Genomic DNA, 15,312 nt, shown 5'->3' on the forward strand with positions numbered 1-15,312 from the left:
ATTGCTTGTGGTACCTATGAGGTAGGTTTGTGTTTTTTGTGGTTTATGATTGGTGAGGGTGGATGTTAGTTGGGTCCTCAGGTGTGCATATGGTACATGGTATTACATTACTTAACACATGGCATTCATGCCTCAGGTGGTGCTGCAGGGCTGCCTCTGTCGGATGCATATACTACACTCCCTGTACATGTTTGGAAGCAGGTTGTGTCATGTTAGGCATCCCTGTTACTATATGAGTGAGTCAGAGCGGGTATCAGTCCCAGTGTTCCTACTGACCAAGTGTATGTGCTATGTGTTGCCTCTTTGCCAAGGCCAGGGCATACTGGGCACGCCTCCTTCTGCCTAGTGGGACAAGGTCAGGTTGTTCCTCCTCCGAGTCACCCTCTGCCTGTGGTGGCCTTGGCAATGGTGGGGGGATGTTAGGCCCAGCCCTGTGCTGGTCCTGCTGCAGCTGTTTCCACAGGATCATATTATGTAGCATAGCACATATCATGACCATTTGGGTACATGTAGTTGGTGTGTACTGCAAGGCTCCACCAGATGTGTCCAGACACCGGAACCGTGATTTGAGCAGCCCAAACACACGCTCTATGACATTACGTGTTTGTGCGTGTGCCTCATTATGGCGTTCCTGTTCAGGTGTGTGTGCATTTCTGATGGGTGTCATCAGCCACGGCTCAAGTGCATAACCTGCATCCCCCACTAGGTGTCCGTGTGGGAAGTCCCCACTGGCAAATGATGGGTACAGCTGCGTCAGATGCCAGATGTGGGAATCGTGGTAGCTCCCAGGGCAGCCAGCACACACATTCATTATTATGCCCTGGGCATCACACATGACCTGGCAGTTGATGGAGGGTATCCCTTGCGGTTAATGCAGGCTCTACCCCGCTCACCAGCTGGTGCTTTGATGCATATCGCGTGCAGTCTATTGCACCCAGCACCTCAGGGTATCCCGCTATTTGCTGGAAGAGACGCATATTGCTGGCCACAACCTCACGGTCATTAGGGACATATATATGATCACCGACATGTGCTGACATGGCATCCAGGAACTGGTGCAGTACCCTGGAGGCTGATGCCTGTGATATCCCCATCATATCACCAGTTGGTCTCTGGAAGGTACCTGTTGCTAGTATTCTTAGGCCAACACATACCCTGGTTTCCACTGGGATGGGTTCCCCTCTGTTGGTTCTGTGTGTGAGATGTGGCCTGCACAGCTCAACAATCTGCTGCAGAAGGTCTCTGTCCACTCTGTAGCGCTCTACTATCTCCAGCTCATGTAACCCATGGTAGGTGACCCTGGGCCTGTATACTCTTCTCCTTCTCCTCACTCTGGGTTGTCTGTCAGCATCTGCATTGTCACCACCCTCAGCAATTCGCCTTTGCCTGATTATAACAGCTATGGCAGCCCCTAGCATTTCTGCTCTGAGTTCAGCTTTTTTCAGTTTACAATTCTGATGGCTTACTTTCTTGCAGTATCTCTTGTGAGAAACACCCTGCACTGCTCTTTGCAGTGTTTTAAGTGATGGGCTGGGCTTCTAGTCTGCCTGCATAATTGCCTGCTTCCAATTGTTTCCACCAATTAACTCCAGCAGTATTCCCTGGCAGTTTCCCTGTATTTTGGTTTTTCCTGTTTCCTCTCTGTTTCCTGAAGGGGAGCAATGTGCACACCAGCTCAAACATGCTCACAGTCACTTAAACGCGTGCACACATCCCTACACGGTGTTACACGCGCGCACACATCCTTACACGGTGTGAACTAGGCTGATTCATGTTAAAACGCGCGCACACTGCCTTACACACGTGCACGCCCGCGCAAACCGTTGTAAATGGTTTACAACACACTTCCACATGTTGAACCTGCCTTCCACGCGCGCACACGCGCGCATGCACGTATTTCAAGAAACTTTGAGTGTAGGGATAGCGTAAACCTTCAATTTCTTGACTTTCCTAGTGTTCTGTTGGGACACACCTCCCTCCCTGAAGTCTGTCTGTCATCTTTCACCTTACATTGCCCTCCAATCTGGTACATTTGTATCTATCCTTGCCCCCGTGATGTCACCTACCTCTTACTCTGTTCCTCCCCCTTCTCTAACTCTTACACTACTCAGAAAGTGCTCATTACCTATGTGGCAGTGTGATTCAGTATTGTAACCCTCATTTACATAGGATTGCCTAGTAATGACTAGTTACATGTCTTACACGGAGCTTCCCCCCCTTGACAACCACTAAACGGAGGCCATATTGTTTTGGTCTGCAAGTCCTCCATTGACATTACATGTAATACATAAATCCCACAATTGTGGGCTTATAAGCTTCGGTTTTAGTTTTAGGTAGCACACCCGTTTGCGGGTGTGCGCTGCAGTTAAACCTCAAAATCCCGTGGAAAAAAAAAGTTATATAACATATTTTTGCAACACTTTTTCATGCCAATGGCCACATATTTGGCCATTGGCATGCTTAATGAAACATATGCACCCTTTATTTGGAGCTGACATAGCTCCGTTTTTAATTTTGCAGAAATGTACTCAGTTGTCAGCTGAGTACATTTCTGCAGCTAACACGTCCATTACACGGACTGGTTTCTGCTTCGTGGATCGCTCAGATACCTCATTTGCATATCTTTGAGCTGCAAATGAGGTATTGAGCATTTCCACACCCAGTCCATGTAAGAGACGTGTTAGCTGTCTCTTACACGGAGATTTGGGCTGTTCCTGAATTGGGAGGCTTACACGGAGGCTTACACTATTCTTGAACTCCGTGTAAGCCTTCCTGAATCTGGCCCCAAGACATGATAAAATAAAGATGTTTATTCAGTCTGTGGTTGTGGTTCTCATTTAAGCAAACAGCTTAATGGTTAAGGGCAAGCCAAAAGAAAGAATCACCCTAGAATATTAATCTTTGTATTTTTATCCCTTACATAGTAATTTTCTCACTCTTATGCCTCTGTTATAAAGTAATTTGCCACTGTATCATAGTGACTGCTATGCAATTTATCACAGTAAGGTAAATGTTATGCATCTGTAAACATTCCATAATACACAAATTTGGAATGCTGTCAATTTTTTTTTAGTAACCTGCCCATGTTGAACTTAGCTTCTACCTTGTTTTTTTACAGTTCACTGTTATGATTTTATTTAAAATATGAGATCCTTGTTTCTATATAATTTTCTTTTATTACCATTCTATTCTATGTCAATAACTGATTTTTTTTTCATAAATGATTACAAACTCTGCCTGCATTAGTTCTGGCATTTAATTTATATATTATTTGAATCCACTTTAATGGTTCTAAGGGAGTCTTTCGGGTTCACTATTAAAGAAGAGTATTTTTATTTATTTTTTTTTTTTGCATTTTTTAACTTGGTTGATATCTATTTGAGATATACATATAAATAATTCTTACTCAAGGTTAAAATTAAATTAAGTCAGACTTTATATACTGCATATGGACCTCGGAAGAGGGTTTATTTTGGAGCCTTTCTTACACGTTTTTCTGGTTCTTACTTCATTCCATTTAATCTGCTCTGTACTAGCACTTTTTACTGCTTATTTTGTCTCTTTGTATCCATTTGTATCCATTTAGCATCTTTGTCATCCTCAGAAAGTTTCAAAAGTTCATTGGTACTTACTAGGCAATTGATCCACGAGGATCTTTAAAACCTTAGCTATACATTCCCATGAGGTTTTAGCCTTTAACCCAGAGATGAACAGAAATTTACATGTTGTCTCTATCCATGAAGTACAAAGGTCCTAAACCAGGGGTTAACCATCCATTTGTCCAGATAACATTTAAATAATGCAAGATAACTACTTTTCTTTATGTGCAGAGAAAGACGATTCCAAATAATTGGTATGCACTGTAATACATATCTCTCCCTACAACATGGTTTATTTATGTGGAAAATAGATATAGATCGCTTGAGCAGGAGTTTATGCTCCTATTGGGCTTGCAAATGTGCAGTAGGTCTGAAAGGATAAGATCTGTTGAGGCTGTGTACATGAGACAGTGTGCCCTGTAACCTGTAGGGCACCAGGAAGAGGGGTATGATTTTGAGATGGTTTTCAAAGATTTTATGATTCAAATCTTTGTTTTTTTAGTAAGAAAGCACTGTGGACTTCTGAGGTGTGCAAAAAGTTTGTTCAAGGTCACAGAGTAAACATATGAAGCCTGAGGGAATCAGACCATGTGCTCCAGAAAATGGATCTTTAACATTTCATACCCTTAATCACCTGGGCTAAGTGCCACCCGAAGAACACATCTACTCCTCATCAGGGGATCAAACCCTGATCTCCCACATGACAGGTGGGGAAACACATCACTATACAAACAAAAAAAGATGACCTCCATAAATAGTTCTCCAAAATGTTCTTTTAGGTGGTGTTAGAACTGCTTTTGTTTTTCATCCTGTTTCTCTGTAAAACAGTTTTTGGAGCTCATCAATGAGTTACGTGTTTTGTACTTTTCTTTTATAGGTTTCTATATTCCTTCTAAGTCTTTCTACTTCTGCTTATATTTGTTGTAGATGGTGTATGATAAATTCTTATCTGTTTTGATGCTCTTAATTTTATCACATTTTTCTAAGAGTTTTGAATGACATATTCCCTTTTCAACATTCTTTAGTGGTGATACTTCCTCTCTTACTTGCTTTTTATTTTTCTGTTCTATATTTCCGTTGTGAAATTGTATTTGTTCCCTTCATTTCCTTTGGTAATCTGCATTTTTGTGGTACCACTTTACCTGCTATTAGTTTGGCAGAGTAGTATATTCATTTTATTTCCATTGCATCACATAAATCTCTTTAAATACTGACAAATAATGTCTTCATCTAGTTTATCAGTCTTCTAACACTTTGGGTTTTATTCACTTTCTGTTATGGTTCCTCTCACTACCTTAATTCCACCTGCTTATTTCTATTAAATAAGGCAGGTCCTCTCTTAAACCTTTCTGTTCTTGGATGAGATGGTTCTCTTTGCTCTTAGTTTCCTGCTCTTTCCCCATGCTATCCACTCCTTAAATGACTTTCAAACAATTCTGCTGCAGATGGCTTCAAACGTTTACTGTCTGGCATATGGCTTCTAAAAGTGACCTGTTCTGGCTCTTCTACCATTTTCCTGGGGATTCATTGACTCATCATTTTGTGACATTTCATGTATTGGAGTCTCCACAATAAACAGCTTTAAAACCAATAGGGCACCAGATCAACAGGATCAGCAAAAAACTTTCCCAAACTTAGAAAAAACAATAATTTTATTAATGCTTTAACTTAAAATCATGGCGTTTTCACCCCCTGCATCGGACTTCATCAGATAACTACTCCCTTTCATCAGAATGCTTAAATACTCTTCCCCTCAATTCTGTTTAACTAATTAACACTTTAAAAATTAATACTAACTGCTCCAATCTACCAAACATACAAATATCAATAAGATAAGTTAAAAAAAGTTCCTAAAAGAAATTACATTATTAAAAATGCGTTAGTAAAACATACCAAAAAGTGGAATTTTGATGCATATTATTAAACTTCTTTTAATGTTTATTTATTTCAAACTATAGGACCCCAAACCAAGATACTAAGTTATTAAGGAAAACCTTGACATGGAGGTCATAACAGAGACAAGGAGGTCATAACATCTCTGTATTATTTTCTTATAAGGCCAATTATTGAGTACAATGCCCCCTTTGTCATGTACCTTGCAAAGCACATGTAGCAGTTAGAGGGACCACAGAGATTCCTCAGCAGGAGAATCCAGGGCCTCAAACATCTACCATACATAGATAGGCTAAAACCCTGTCCTTCTACTTAGTTTCATACAGACTTCTCAGAGGTGACCTCTGTCTGGCATACAAAGCAATTTCAGACCCCTGTCTTGATGGGACTAAAGCATATCCACAAGTCAAGCTCCACTCAAGTAGCCTGCAAGCATGACCTCAACCCGGTCTGTGACATCAATAGGACTTGCTGGGGGGACAGATTTGTGTCCCAGAGAATCCCCCATCTGTGGAATAGACTCCCTCTCCATGTCAAGCAGAGTACCTCTTTACCACTTTTTAAGTGCCTGGATATACTGGATTGGAAAAAGAAAATACAATTCTGGGATTCCACCTGTGCCCCTGTTGGACAGGGGGTTTGGGTGCTGCCGTGTTTAAACATGGGATAAACTCTTGGCTAGGCTTATAAGTGCCTCAGGGCCAATAGCCTAGTAACTTCCTATGATCCTATGACCCTATGTCCACCATCAGCTAGTCATTCTAATACCAGCAATATACCACTGCCATCTAGCGACCACACCCAGAAGTGAGTTATTGCTATTATACAATGACATTATTTAAGAAAAAAAATACTTACTTTTCTTAAATAATGGCATTGTATAATGCCTCCTTGCTGCCCTTCTGCAGCTGTCCAGTATTCTGCGGCAGTTCTTATGTACCGTGCATGCATATGGTTACACAGTACATCAGAGCTGTGTGTGGAAGCAACTGAGAAAGGAAGATCTCCGTTGCTTTTTAAAAGATGTCTTGCTATGTTAAAAGAGTTTAACATAGCAAGATAGCTTTAAAAAAAGCAACGGAGAAAGGAAGAACTGATTTAACACAGCGAGATAACAGCAACAGAGCTCTTCTGTTCTCCATTGCTGTCCAACACAAAAAAAAATAAAAGACTTATACTAATGGAAAAAGTCTGGGCGACCGGACCTTTTTCCATTAGTATAAGTCTGATTTACAATGGGCACGCTGACCAATCAGCATGCACATTTTGGAATATTAATGGGGGGTTGTTGTATAATAACCTATATTTACTCACAGTCCTGGTGCTCTGAGTTTTAACACCTGGGTTGGAGAGACATATTCTTTCAAACCTGGCATTTTGTTAGCTTCTAAAATTAACTGCCATTATAATCACGCTATTCAGTTTTTGTCTTCCACGGTCCCCCCTAGGATCCTTTTTTACTTATGCAATCACAAAAAACTCAAAAGCAGCATATTTGCAGTTTAAGGTGTGTTTATATAAAGCATTCCTCCCATCATTAGTTTTAATGTCATTTAGGTGCACATATATGCTTCATTTTAATGTTTGTGTAGTTTTCTCTATATAGACTGCATTACATTGTTTACATAAAACTAAATCAATCACCCCACTGCTATTACAATTTGAATATGTCCCACCTTTGATCAATTTTTCTCTTGCTCAAGATAAATCAACTCTTTATTAATAATATAGGAGCATTGAACACATACTCCATCTTTAAAAGTTACTTTTCTTTGATTTCCATTTCAGCCACATTTATTGTTTTCCAATATTTCATTAGTGTTATTACTCTTTTTATGTACAAATTTCATAGGCTCCTTAAACAGTTCCTCCAAATTTGAATAGGAAGAGAATCTTTCCTAATTCCTCTTGACTACCTCCCTTGTAATATAAGTATCACTATTAAAAGTCATAATATAGGATCCTTTGTCGGTCCAATTCTTTTGATGTTGATCCTTCATTTTTCTCCCCATTATGGTTACTCCCAAGTCTTGTAGTGTCCTGCTCATTCGCTAGGATCGATTTATATTTATCTAATCTTCCTTCTTTCACTTCTTTCAGTATTTCTTCAACTACCTTTAATGGGTATTTCCTTTCACAAAACATAACTTTTAATTTTTTATACTCTTCTTCAAAGTCTACTTCATCGGAAGTCATCCTTGACCCCCTAATAAACTGTCCTTTCACTGTGCTCCTTTTAAAACTACATGGGTGTGCAGCTGTAAAGAATAAATAGGAACTGGAAAAAGTTTCCTTCCTATAAATAGTAGTTTCAAATTCTTTTGTCTCATCCATTTTATGTACTGTTACCTCCAAATACTTCATTTTGTCCGTAGTAACATTATAAGTAAATCTAAGAAAATCTGTAGTGTTATTCATATAGTCCATAAATTCCCCCAGCCCTGTCTCTGTTCCAGTCCAAAATATACATACATTGTACAGGAACCTTTGATGCAAATTCCACTTCCTTGCATATGTGGAACCAAAAATGTATTTTTGTTCTATAAACTGACAACACTATGCTGGCATACATGGGGGCACAACAAGTACCCATTGCTACATCTTTTTCTTGCTTAAAAAACTCCCCTTCAAAAAAAATAAAATTATTAGCCAGTACATTTCCATTGTCTATATACAATTTAAAGTAATCCATTGACACCTCCTTGTTGTCTCATAATTCTTCCTCAAACCACTTTAATCCTGTATTTAACAGCATTACTGAAAATAGATCCTGTATATCTATTGTAATGAATATCAATTCTTCCCTATATAAAATATTAATACATTTTAAAAATTCCCAGGAGTCTTTTAAAATTCCAGATTGTTGTGTCCATATATTCTTCAATTTTAAAATTCAGAAATTTAGCTATAGGATACGTTTTAGACACATTAGCTGCCGCAATTGTCCTAAAGGTGGGGATCATTCACATTTGTATGGACCTTCGAGATGACAAAGATTGATGGTACCAGTGGCTTATCTATTGAAAGGTATCGAATAATCTTTTGATCTATCATGTCATCCTTCAATAATTCTTTTAAGGTGAAGTCTATTTTATAATAAGTTAAGTTTATTTCATTTCTAGAAACTCTCGAATATTTGTTTTCGTCATTAAGGAGTTCCATCATCTTTCCTGCATGTACCACAGAGTCCATTCGAACAACCCCCTTATCTGGCATCATTATTCTCACATATTTATTTATTATTCTTATTCTGGAGTGTTAATAAAGAACCCTGGTTCCTTCTGGCAAGTGGTGTGTGATCTCTGGTATCAAACCAAGGTACACCATTATAGACAGATGGGATTGGTTCAAAAAACACCTGACAGCAAACCTTCCAACAGCACTTGATCCACTGCAGTTCGCATACCATGTGAACTGCTCAACGGCAGATGCCATCTCTGTTGCTCTGCATCTCCCAATAGCACACCTAGAAAACAAGGACACTTATGTCAGAATGCTGTTTATTGATTTCAGTTCAACATTCAATACAGTGATCCCACAACAGCTAATAGAAAAACTTGTCCACCTAGGTGTTAATAACCACATGTGCAACTGGATCCTGGACTTTCTGACTAGAAGACCCCAAAGAGTATGTGGGGCAAGGACTCCTCAAAGAGCATCACTATCAACACAGGGGTACCTCAGGGGTATGTGCTAAGCACTCTATTATTTACTATATTGATCCACGACTGTAATGCCAGATTTAGCACCAACCACACCATTATGACATTAGTGCTGGCGGCCTCATCGGCAAAGGAAAAAAAAATCTTACAGGGAAGAAGTGAGTTCTCTGATTGATTAGAGAACTTGGCAAAGCTCCTCGTGGTCCCCTGCAGAGTTCCTAAGCCAGCAGAGAGAAGAAAAAGCAACTTTCTTGATAAGTATTTTTTAAACATTTTATTTTGCATTTTTCGATCTTTTGAGCTTTTCGACTACTGTTTGTGACTGTATTACTGTTTTATTACCTTATTTTCCTGTTTTTGTGAGCTTATATTGTTGATTGCACTTGTTGGCTAAAGTTTTGCTTAAAAGTAACAAACAGGCTAATACACTCAAGTGTACCAGCCTTTGATAGCAATTTAGTCGAATACCAAAGTATTTACTGTATTTTTTCTGTCTGTTTGCAAAAAAACTAAAAAAAAAAACAAAAAATACTTCTCCTTTCCTAAACTTTCCTAGCTAGTTGTTCCAGAGATCAGATTTTGCTGATCCCTGGGCTTTGTATTTGGTTCCTGTTTCCTCCATTTTCTTGTGTGGCCAGAGGTAGTTTCTTTACTCACCAGTGGGAGTGGGGAGTACTGAGCTGCTTGTTTGTCCTCAGAGGAGTGGTTAGAGACAGCAACTAGTAAGTCGTTGGCCATTTTGGGTCATTTCCTGTTTTCCAGCCCCTGCTATAAAGCACGCTTTGGCGGGCTTTTCTGGCATTAGAGAACTTGGCATAGCTCCTCGTGGTCCCCTGCAGAGTTCCTAAGCCAGCAGAGAGCAGAAAAAGCAACTTTCTTGATCATAAGTATTTTTTAAACTTTTTAGTTTGCATTTTTCGATCTTTTGAGCTTTTCGACTACTGTTTGTGCCTATATTACTGTTTTATTACCTGATTTTCCTGTTTTTCTGTGCTTAAATTGTTGATTGCACTTGTTGGCTAAAGTTTTGCTTAAAAGTAACAAACAGGCTAATACACTCAAGCGTACCAGCCTTTGATAGCAATTTAGTCGAATATCAAAGCATTTACTGTATTTTTTCTGTTTGCAAAAAAACTAAAAAAAAAAACAAAAAATACTTCTCCTTTCCTAAACTTTCCTAGCTAGTTGTTCCAGAGATCAGATTTTGCTGATCCCTGAGCTTTGTATTTGGTTCCTGTTTCCTCCATTTTCTTGTGTGGCCAGAGGTAGTTTCTTTACTCACCAGTGGGAGTGGGGAGTACTGAGCTGCTTGTTTGTCCTCAGAGGAGTGGTTAGAGACAGCAGCTAGTAATTCGTTGGCCATTTTGGGTCATTTCCTGTTTTTTCCAGCCCCCTGCTATAAAGCACGCGTTAGCGCGATTTAGCACGGAGTTGCCACTGTTGCACACAAGAGCAGTGGCGGTTAAACAAGGTTAAACTATTCGGGCTACCTTAATTCCACTCTTCAAATTTTCCCTTAAAACTACCTTCCCCGAACTGTACTGCCGATCTAACCAGCGTATCCTATAACTAAAAGCTTCATCTCTACTTGATTCCCAAGTAGACTATTCTCTATATGTAAAGCCTAGCACTTGCTCCTACAGTACTTGCACCTTGATAAAGCACTATTATTATAGATAGTACCCCACCAGCCTAGAACCCACATCCCCCAGAGTCTTTTGTAAGTATTTTTATCTATTACTTCTAGCATGTCGAGGGATTAGCTGCTAGTGTCTTCTCCTGCTCAACTGGTGAACCTGGGAATATTGAGGCAATGTTACAATTGCCTCATGTACACAGACAATCCTCTCCTTCTCCCACAAAACACAAATACATGCAAGAGATGCAACTATATGGCCAAACTGGAGGCTGAGCTCTCTCAACATAGGACTGGCAAGACCAGACAGGAGGAGAAGGTAACCACACACACTACATACCCAGTCACACATAGTACCATCACAACTTCAAATCATACACATAATCACACAAAGACATACTCGGAGGCTCTGATCAAAAATCTACCAAAACAGCAGAGGCCACCAAAGCAGACACCCAAACAACTACCACCTCAGGACCCAACACATGCAACACATAGACCACACAGTCAGAGTGTCAAACAGTCACAGCCCTTAAGGCCAAACGTAATGCCAGACACACTCGTCATTGGTGACTCCATAGTCAGGCACACTGATGTCCCGCTCACCAGACTGAGTAAGGAGAAGGTCACAGTAAGCTGCCTGTCGGGCGCTAGAATCCGCCACATAACGCAAGCACTCAGGTCTCTCAACAGCAGGTACAAGTACGACTCAGTCATTGTCCACACTGGTGTCAACGACCTGAGACGTACCTCCTTGGACTACATGAAAAGAGACATCGAGGAGCTCTCTGATTATGTAGCCCAGGCAGGTATGACCCTGACCTTGAGCAGTATCCTACCTTCACCTAGAATGATGCCACAATACAGTGATAAGATGATCAGCTTTAATAATTGGCTTAAATTCTGGTGTCATTCAAAGGATCAATGTCTGTCTGCCTGGGATGACATGCTGGACAAGCCACGCTGCTTCGCGAGGATGGCTTGCACCTGTCACCCTGGGCTTCTGGATATTGGCAAAGGCTCTTGCACCCCCATAGTGCCTTTTTAGGCAAGGCTCAAATTCTAAACCTACCACGCTAGAACACAAAAAAGGCAAAAACTAAGGGTAATGCTGCTCAATGCCAGAAGTCTCAATCTCAAGATGCACGCACTCGAGGCCCTTCTCAGTATGGAGAACATCGATGTCTGTGCTGTGACAGAATCCTGGTTCAAGGCTCCTGAGAGCACCCCAGCACTATCAGGTTTCACCTCATATCATGCATTCCGGCCCCAAAATCCGGACAACACCAAGAAAGGAGGGGGGTGTCCATATTCATAAAGGACACACACACCTCAAGGTTGGTGGCAACGCACGATGCATCGGAGACCATCCAGGTGCAATTAACCATAGGCAAGACTGCTCTGCAATTTGTAGCATGTTACAGGCCACCCTCTCAAACTCAGGAACCGAACATGGCCTTCCTGAAAACACTGGAGGGGTTAAATGTATCTCCAAACACCATCATACTAGATGACTTCAACTACCCTAATATAGACTGGGAACACTACTCAAGCCCAAACACTCTAGCCCAAAGGTTCCTGGAGTTCATAAACTCAAATGCCATGGAACAACTAGTCACCATCCCCACAAGAGGAGAAAACATACTTGATCTAATCATCACGAACATGGGATCACAATGTTCAACACCGGAAGTATACCCCTCACTGGTGATATCAGATCATAAACTAATCTCGCTGGAGGTCCTCATCCCGCCCCCACCTGAAATAAAAAAGACCACAGTGAAAAACTTCTCAAAAGCCAACTTCACACTTCTAAAAACTAGTGTGATCTCCTTTAAGGCCCCTGAGCCAGTGCTAAACATTACTCAAACTGCTGAATCACTTACAAATGCCTTCTACCAGCACCTACAGGACTGCATGGATCAGGCAATCCCAAACAAAACTAAGACTCTTTGTACCAAAGGCAAGCGTCCAGTCTGGTGGACCCCAGCCATAAACAAGCTCTACAACAAAAGGAGGAAGCTACTACAAGATAGAGCAAAATCCTTGAAAGGTAAGACACCTTTGATCATTATAAGTAAAAAACTAAGAGCTCTCATAAAATCATCCAAGGCAAATTTTGAGAGAAAAATCGCCAAGGACTCAAAAGACAATCATAAGGCCTTCTTTAGCTATTTAGAAACCTACGAGTAAACTCCCACATATCCTCAGAATTACTTCTAAATCCTGTGAAGATTACCGAACCTACACACATTGCCAACATACTGGCTGACAGGTTCAGTGCAAACTCCCCCAAAAGGAGAGATATCTATACCAGAGGATTGTAGCCCCCAAACATCTCCAACGCCCAGGTGAGAACTGCTCTCCAAGGCAAAAAACACAGCATCCATGGGACTGGATGGTGTCCCCGGCTGTGTGCTCCACGAACTCAATGAGAATTAAACCCGCAGTTAGGACAGCTGTTTAATCTTAGCCTCACCTCAGGATACGTACCCAAGGAGTGGCACGGCGACTGTGGTCCCACTTCACAAGGGCGGTGCCTCCACAGACCCTGGAAATTACCGCCCATTAGCTTGACAAGCCTTATCTGCAAAGCCATGGAGGATCATAATGGACCTCATAAATAAAGACATAGGAACTTGCAGACTTTGGATCCAACCCAGTTTGGCTTTGTCAAAGGCAGATCATGCCTTTTAAACTTGGTTGACTTTTTCGAAACAGTCACCAAGGCCATTGATGAGGGTAAGGCAGTTCATACAGCCTACCTCGACCTGGCAAAGGCCTTCGACACAATACCCCACTCAGGTATCATCGAAAAACTCATCAGCTTGAATGTAAACCCATACATCACAAGATGGGTTGCAAACTGGCTAAGTGACAGAACCCACAGGGTCAGAGTTTCTGACGCCATGTCAGACTCAAAGCCTGTCACAAGTGGTGTCCCACAGGGCTCAGTCCTGGGACCACTCTTGTTCGGCATCTACTTTTCTGAAGTACAAGCAAACACAGGAGGGTTATGGCTGACAAAGTTTGCAGATGACTGCAAACTGGGCGCCATAGTCGAAAACACATCTGACACAGATATCCTTCAGAAGGGCCTCACAGAAACGGATAACTGGTGCCAGAGCCATGGCCTAAAGTTAAACGCCAAGAATGCATAGTCATACCCTTCGGGAAAAACAAGGTTACCCCTAGCTACCATATAGGTGGCAATCCACTGAGCACAGAAGAAGTCATCAGGGATCTGGGACCCAGGTTGACAGTAACCTTTCGTTTGACACTCATGCTGCCAAAGTAGTTAGGAAAACCTTCTACATTGCCCACCTGATCATGAAGGGATTCACATCTAGATCTAGGGAGGTCATCGCCCCCCTGTACTCATCACTCATTAGACCTATGATTGAGTACAATGCCCCATTCGAATGTATCTGACCAGACACCTGCAGCAGCTGGAAAGGCCACAAAGTTCCTCACCAAAAGGATAAAGGGTCTCAAAAATATGTCTTATGCTGCCTGACTGAAAGAACTCCAGCTCTATTCAGTCGCATACCGCTTGCTCAGAGGTGACCTGTGCCTGACATATAAGGCCATGTCAAACCCAGATTTGATGAATATGCTTCACCTCAAAAAATCTAGATCCCTCAGAACCACAAGGGCGGGAGACTTAAACCTTGACACGGTTATTAATAGAACGTGCTGGAGGGACAGATTCATCACCCAGAGACTCCCTATGCTGTGGAACAAAATCCCGGTACATGTGAGGCAGAGCACCTCGCTGGCCTTGTTCAAGAGGAATCTTGACCAATGGATGGGAGATCGCAGATATACCCCAGGGATTACTTCAGTGTCACTGCTTGACAGAGGCACAGCAAAATAATAGGCATTGTTATCTTCAAACTAAAGGGGTGGCGAAAGCCACATAACTATGTGCTAGGCTTATAAATGCCCTTGGGCAGATAGCCTAGTATGAACCTATGAACCTATGAACCTATGAGTGGTGTGCCATGTATAATCTGGACCTCAATATCAGCAAAATCTAGGAGATTATAATAGACTTCAGGAGAGTAGAACCAGCTCACTCTCTTTTCAAATAGGGAGGTAGTATAAAGGGTAAAGAACACAAAATTCTATTGGGTCTACACAGCGGAGGATCTTTCTTGGTCAACCAATACCAGTCACATAGCAAAGAAAGTCCATCAACATCTTCACTTCTTGAACTTGAGGAAATCAAGCCTACCTCCCTCTATCCTCTCCACCTTCTACAGTGCAACCATAGAAAGTACCCTAATGTGCAACTTCATGGTGTGGTATGGAAGCTGTTCAGCTGCAGTTCAAAAAGCCCTACAAAGACAGAGTTGTGGACAAAATAACAGGATCCAAACTTACAGAGGTAAAGGATCTATGATGAGTGGATGGGGGATCGTAGGTTTGTCCCGGGGATTACTTCCGTGTCACTATTAGATAGAGGCACAGTAAACTAAACCTTAAAAAGGGCACAGTATACTCAAATCAAGGGGTGGTG

The sequence above is a fragment of the Protopterus annectens genome, chromosome 1.part1 (genome assembly GCF_019279795.1).
Source record: "Protopterus annectens isolate FY-2018-M chromosome 1.part1, PAN1.0, whole genome shotgun sequence".
Taxonomy (NCBI): Eukaryota; Metazoa; Chordata; order Ceratodontiformes; family Protopteridae; genus Protopterus; species Protopterus annectens.